Genomic DNA, 7,879 nt, shown 5'->3' on the forward strand with positions numbered 1-7,879 from the left:
ATGAAAGTAGGTAGGAGTAAAAAAGATAAGTCGTTGGGAAAAATATTTCTCTCAGAAAAATTTTCAACCTAAAAAAAAAAGAAAAAAAAAAAACTTTTTGTTAATTTTTATCATGTCTTTAGACATGATAAAAATTAACTATACCCTCTTTTTCAAATGATGTTGATAACCTGTTGTCTCGATATGCTTCTAAAAATAGAACATGACTAATTTCTTTCTTGGAAATTTATTTTTAGAAACATATTCGAAAGGATGAGACATCATTCTCAGACAAAAAGAAGAGAGAGTCTTAAGTCATGTCTTAAGACATGATAAAAATTAACCAAAAGTTTTTTTTTTTTTTTTTTTTTTTTAAGGCTTATACATTTTTTCTTGGCTCTCAGAAATTTTTCCCAGCCAACTCGATGGACAAAACCATCCAATTTTTTAAGAACGGACTATCGCTCATCTATTTAAGCATTCCGAGTTTCGCTTTAGTTCAATCCGTGTTTCCTTTTAGAATGAGTGTGTGCTCTTCAACATGGTTCTACCCTCTCTTTTCAAGAACCCCGTCCAGTGAAGAATTTAAGGATATCTCCTACCTATCTATCAAAGAAGCTACGCGTAAATTTAATAGAGTTGAATTCAATATGAGTTTTTCTAACAGTTTTCATCAATGGATATTCACAAAATTAATAATAAACGCGGAACCACCCGTTTTTTATGAACACAGATTAACGAAAAGAAATGCTTTACATTTCGCTATTTTGTTCTCAATGGATGATATCGTTCGGCAACTGATTCTTCTTGGATGCGACATGAACAAACATGATATTTTTGGTTTTACCCCTTTACACTATGCCTGGCAATTACGATGCAAACTCATCGTGGATATGTTGTTGCTTGCTGGTGCAAATGTCCGGTGTTGCGATCCCAAAACAGTTTTAGAACGCTGGCGAAAAAATGGAAAATTGGAAGAGGAAAATATGCGGTTACTCAATTATGCTGTTGAACCACGTATTCTTAGCCTGGAAAATTTATGTTACATAACTATTAGAAAACATATGAGGCATGTCAAAAGGAATGCTCATCATCTCGGATTACCTGACTTAATGGTAAGACGTCTCACCCTCGAAGAATGGTAATAATATTCTTTAAAATAAGATCCCTTAGCCACCCCGCATTTCCCACTTGAAGAATCCATTCTATCTATTCTTTTTTTAAATGTCTAGGGATGTCATCCGACGCATTCTCTCCACCAAAAAAAACAAGTTCCTCCCACCTACCCCAAAAAGAAGAAGAAGAAATTTTCCATGAGTCTTTTCGAGAACCTTCCCCCCTCTCTCTTCCTATATATAAAAGAAACCGAGAGAAAAGTTGTCTTTCTTTTTTTTTTCCATCTCGTCCTCAAGAGACAGAGAGAGAGAGAAAACCAAATGCCATGGAGTGGTTACGGCGAGAGTCTTTTTCCCTCGCGATTCGTTTCCGTTTCGCCAAGACAATTCCCCTCACGTTTTACTTGGGGTCGGGCACGCTCTATTTTCGAGGATCGGAACTCGTGACTTGCCTTTCCCAGCAAGGGACTTGGATGAGTCCGAAAGGTCAACGGACCCTTCAGCAATGGATCTCTCGAGCCCCTTTTCGCCCTTACCGATCCTTAACGACGGATCTCTGGATCGATACGTCGGACCGCCCCAGCCGGATTCTCCGCTATACCCCTTTTATCACCTTCGATTCCCTGGAAAGACTGCTCAACAATTTGGGTCCAGACGCTCTCCTCTTTTCGACCTGGCTTCAGAGTGTGATGAGAGAACCTCTTCAAATCCAAGAAGATTCTCAGACCGGGGAAACATATTTTAGTCCCGTGGAGAACAAGGTGATGGATTTTCAGTTTCAAAATTTATCGGAACTGTTTCAATGTGCTTTATGTTTTTATTCTTCACTTCTTAAAGAGTGGGGGGGGAAGAAAAACTAAAAATTGTAGAATAATCATAAAAATAATTTTGTTTTTCTTTAAAAAAACTATTGAGATAGTCCAATCTTGGGGAGGAGGTGGAAAATTCAAAACTATTATCTAAAACAGATATGGCGGTTAGTCCATTTCGATCCACGGAGGAGGATACGTGTGAGATTCTCTGATCCATAGAGAGTTTCAGGGAAAAAACTGCTAAAGTTTCCCCCCTATCTCCAAAAAAATGGGTATCCAGGTTGAATGCACAGTACAGACTGATGGGAAGCCGAAACTCGAGTTCCTTAAATAGAAAAAAAAAATAAGAGCTCCTTCTAGAAACAATTTTAGATGTCTTATTTGGATGAGTGAGTCGACTGGGAAAAATTTCTCAGCGCTGTGGAAAAAAATTTTGAGTTAAAAAAAAAAAAAAAAAAAAAAACTTTTGGTTAATTTTTATCATGTCTTATAGACATGATAAAAATTAACTCTCTCTTCTTTTTGTCTGGGAATGATGTCTCACCGTTTCGAAAAATAGAACATATACCATTCTTGAAATTCTATTATTTTAGAAAGGATGATGAGTGATGGTCTATTTTTCGAAACGGTGAGACATCATTCCCAGACAAAAAGAAGAGAGAGTTAATTTTTATCATGTCTATAAGACATGATAAAAATTAACAAAAAGTTTTTTTTTTTCTTTTTCAATTCAGAAATTTTTCTCTGAGCTTTGCCAATTTTTTTCCCAGCCAGCTCCATCCATAAAACAACACCTCTCAAAATCTTTTCTCACTTATCTATTTAAACCACTCGAATTTTTGCTTCCAATGAGTCACGCATTTTGGCCTTTCTTCCACTCTGCTCTGAGAAAGATAGGTTAGATTGTTTTGGGTGGACCGTCTTGTTGACGCTTCCGATTTATATAGAGAGCTATATATAGATAGGGTCCCTCCTAACTCCCTCTATTATGACCATTAGTCTTTTCTTTTTTTTCCAAGAAATATACAAAGAATGATCCACAATTTTTTTTTCCGTTAATGAAAAAAAAATATGCTTCTACCTTCCGACTTCTTTTTAGTACCTCTTTAGGTGTCTCCTCCTTCTGGATCTTTTCCTTCTCCTCTCTTCCTCGCGACCAGGGAATTGGAAATGCTGTTCAGGATGCAACGTTCGTAAAGGCTCCACTTTCTTCCTGGAGAGGGCGTCTACGGCAAACACCGTCTTGTCATGAAATTGAAGTTGGTAGTAAAGAGGTCCGTGAATAATGTACACGGAGCGAGCTCGCAGTCGATAGGGAATCATACGATACCCGTCGGCTTCTGATTCCATTTCCCATCCATAAAGACGGATAGAAGCTTCTCCGGTTTGAAGAATATGAACCCACTCGGGTGAAACGTAAAACAGTTTTAAAAAGGTTCCAGCATCGACGGCGATCACATTTTCCCATCGCAGATAAGCGTGTAAGCGAAAGGTTCCTGCCTCCATCATGGATTGGAAAGCAAAGTGCTTGAAAGCTTCGATGGACGAAAAATAATGCAGGATTTTTCCATCGTAACAGGATAAATAGCACATGGTTTCTTGGACGATTTGTTCCATACGCTCCGGGTCCCGAAACCATTCCTCGAAACGGGAGAGAGGTTCCCATTGATGAGCTCGTTCGAGATGACAGACGGGCGTGATTTCCACCAGGGTAGGTAGAACTGCAACGGCATCGGTCGACATTTTAGTTTTGCTCGGTTGAGAAGGAAGAACGAGAATGAACCCTGTAGGCAGAAAAACTCGGATCTATATAAATACTAGTGGATAAAAGGCGGGGGGAAGGGAAGTTCTTCCTTCCTCCCAAAGAAAGAAAAGTGGGTGGAAAGAAAAAAATCATTTCACTCTCAGGAAAAAAAAAGAATTTTTTTCTTGTCAACATGTTGTCTAGACATGTTTCTAAAAATAGATTTCCAACAAAGGTTCATTCTTTTCTTAGAAATCTATTTTTAGAAAAAAACTGACATATTCTTCACAACTAATTTCTTTTTTTTTCCTCCCTCCAGCCAACTGGATGGGCAAGCGTTTCGGGTCAGATCAGTCCGTGCTGACATTATTTTTTTTAAATACAATGGAATTAGTATAGGAATGTACTAGAAACTGAACCAAGGTTGAAAAGAAAATATCAAAATCAATACTCACTTCTTGACGATTTCTTTTTTCCAAAAACCTGTCGAAGAATTCTTGATGGGTTATCCAATCTCTAGACCTGTCTGAAGGGAATCCACTCTAAAGTGAGCGCGCATTTACCTGACGCGAAACTCGGAATATCTGCATAAATAACAAAACGTCCATTCTTAAAAACTCATCGTCTAGTCCATTGAGTTGGTTGGGGGGGAGAAAAAAATTCTCAGAGCTCTGGAAAAAATTTCTGACTTAAAAAAAAAAAAATTTTTGTTAATTTTTATCATGTCTTATAGACATGATAAAAATTAACTGTCCCCTCTTTTTGTCAAGGAAAGATGTCTCACCGTTTCGAAAACGAAACCAAAACTCATCCTTCTCATGGCAATTATTCCAAGAATGAGTCACGGTTTGTTTTTCGAAACGGTGAGACATCCTTCCCAGACAAAAAGAAGAGAGAGTTAATTTTTATCATGTCTAGAAGACATGATAAAAATTAACAAAAAGTTTTTTTTTTTTTTTTATCACTCAGAAATTTTTTCCAAAGCTCTGAGAATTTTTTCCCAGCCGACTCGATGATCCAAACAAGACAGATCCAAATTGTTTCTAAAAGGAACTCTCCCTTCTCTATTTAAACCACTCGTGTTTCCAACTTCAGTTCAGTCTGTGCTGTGAATTCGACCTGGATACACACTTCTCCCTCCTGGAAAGAATTTCTGTGAAGGTATGCGAACATTTTTCTCAGCTCTTAGAAAAATTTTACCAGCTGACTTGATCGACGACAGACATCTCGAACATTCTGTTATCTGCGGAAGCCGTTTCATTTTCGTGCAGTCCATGCTGTGGACTCACCTGAATATTCATTGCTCCCTCCCCTTCTGGAAAGGGTCGTAGCTTTTTTAGATCCTCGTCGCTCTTTTTACGTTTCGTTGGATATCTAGGACGAACTTTTTTACCTTATTCCTTTCAAACTCTAATATTGAGGTTGGAGAGCCATCATGGAAAATCAGCCATGATCCTGACGAATCTAAATCGACTCCTTGAAAGCAGAGCTATGTCATGTTTTTTTGATGACATAATTCCAAGCTCCGAGTGATGAGAAATTTAGAAATTTTGCAGTGTTAACAGAAAGGAGAAGACAGAAACCTGGAGAATGGAAATGAAGCTGAGAAAAAATGCTAAGAGCTCAGAAAAAAAAGGCTCTTTCCAGGAGGGAGGAGAAGCGCATATCTAGGTTGAGTGCACAGCACACACGGATCTGAAATTGGAAACGCGAGGGGTTTAAATAGAGAAGCGAGAGTTTCTTCTAGAAACAATTTTGGATGTCTTGTTGTTTGGATCATCGAGTCGACTGAGAAAAAAAATTCTCAGAGCTCTGGAAATATTTTCTAAGTGATTGAAAAAAAAAAAAAACTTTTGGTTAATTTTTATCATGTCTTCTAGACATGATAAAAATTATCTGTCCCTCCTTTTTGTCAAGGAAGGTTGTCTCACCGTTTCTAAAAATAGATCATGACTCATTCTTGGAATAATTGCCTTGAGAAAGGGTGAGTGATGGTCTATTTTTAGAAAGGGTGAGACATCCTTCCCAGACTAAAAAGAAGAGAGAGTTAATTTTTATCATGTCTTAAGACATGATAAAAATTAACCAAAAGTTTTTTTTTTTTTTTAATCTCATCTAGAGAATTTTTTCTAGCCGACTCGATCGACAAGACATGACATGACCATTGTTTCTTTTTTTTAATAATGGACTTTCACCTATCCCTTTCAACCCTCCGAATTTGGCTTTGGATCCGTGTCCTTGCTTAGACATTCAGAGCTCTTTTCTTCAACATTTCGATGCAGGGGAAGAATCAATTCTCTCACGACGTTTAGATATTCTTTCAGAATGCTAGAAAACTCATTCAAAGAAGAAGTATCTAAGGGTGGAGTTGCCGGTTGAGGAAAATTCACGAGTCTTGGAACCGGATTATGCGAATCCGTCTGTATGCCAAACTGTAAAGGAGAACCACCCGCTTTAGGAGAGCATATAATACTAAGATCCATCTTTTTCCAATCTTTGATTTGAATATACTTGTTTCTTCTTACTCGGAACATTTTCCTTTTTCTTCCTCCTCATCCAGGAACTGAATTCCAGGTGGAACGGAAGCATTTGTAATAAACTGTTGTTTCTTGGTTCCACACACCTGACATTTTCCCGTGACCATCGGCCGTCGATTTTTCGACATGCGATAGTGGACGTCGACCGTATCGGTCTTGGCTCGGCATTTCACACACCAAATGGAATACGAAACAGGTTCCGCGTCAGAATGCTCCATTGCAGTAACACACTCTTTATTATTTTCTTCTCTTTCGATAGAGAAAGAGAGAGAGAGAGAGATCTTAACCAGAAGTGTAGATATAAAATTTAGGATACGTTTCGGATCCGTCGGCTCTTTTCGCATACCCCACTTCTTCTCAGAGGTATTCCGTTTGCTGATCCGCTCTTCGAGGATAAAATTCGTTTCCCCAAGCATCGCGAGCATAACGAATTCGATCGCCGGCCGTTAAACAATATTCGACTCCATCCGCCTTTTTAGGATGCATTTCATGGCCCGATTCGTCTTTGGCATAAGGGAATAAAACAGACGTATAAAGCGAATACTCGTCCCCATTTTGAAATTTCGGGTAGTATTCTCTTCCAAAAGCCGTTCGGGCATACCGTCGAGGAGCTAAAATGTATTGGTTTCCGTTTAAATCTACCGCGTAATACTCATGACCGTTTTCGTCTCGAGCCAAGATAGGATTTCCTTCAGGATCCGTAACGTATAATTCGTAGTGAGGATGTTGGGGGTCGGTCGGGTATCGTTCTTTCCCCGATGCGTCTACTCGATAAACAGACATGCTTAGTTCTCGTCGCCTGCTCCTTCCTTCCTCCCACTCGAGACCCGTTGAGATGAGGGTATGAGGTTGATATCTATAAAATGGGTTGACCCTTTCAAACTATTCCATTGTTTAAAGACGGGTGGGTTAGGAAAAAATAATAATAATAAAAGCAAATATCTGAACGGTTCAACACAACGGGTGAATGGAAAAAGGAATAGTTCTCTCTCTCCACTCACAGGATGGTTTCTTCTTCTTGAACGGCTCACACTCAACTGAAGCGAAACTCGGAACTCGAAATGTTTAAATAGATCATAGAGTCCATTCCAGAAAGAATCCGGAGATGTCTTGTCCAGCCAAGTCGACTAGAAAAAAAAATTCTCAGAGCTCTGAAAAAAATTTCTGAGTTAAAAAAAAAAAAAAAAACTTTTGGTTAATTTTTATCATGTCTTCTAGACATGATAAAAATTAACTGTCCCCTCTTTTTGTCTGGGAAGGATGTCTCACCCATTCGAAAAAAACAAACCATGACTCATTCTTGGAATAGTTCCCATTAGAAAGGATGAGTGATGGTCTATTTTTAGAAAGAGTGAGACATCCTTCCCAGACAAAAAGGGGTTCATTAATTTTTATCATGTCTAGAAGACATGATAAAAATTAACCAAAAGTTTTTTTTTTTTCAGAGTTACAGAAATTTTTTCCAGCCGACTCGATCGACAAGACGTCCCCATTTTTTATTTAAGAATGGATTCTTGTTTATTTGTGTAAGCATTCCGAGTTTCGTTTTAGATGAGTCTATGTTGTTGAAGAGGAAACATGGGTACCCTCATTTTTTTTCCTATCTGATTTCTAAGATGAATTCAGTGAGTTCACCTTGACCTTTTCAAATTTTGTTTGTTTACTTTTAGCCCAGAGGTCGACGGATAAATC

This window comes from Stegodyphus dumicola, chromosome 12 (genome assembly GCF_044657685.1).
Source record: "Stegodyphus dumicola isolate Sdum_Otavi_A_Nest chromosome 12, ASM4465768v1".
NCBI lineage: Eukaryota > Metazoa > Arthropoda > Arachnida > Araneae > Eresidae > Stegodyphus > Stegodyphus dumicola.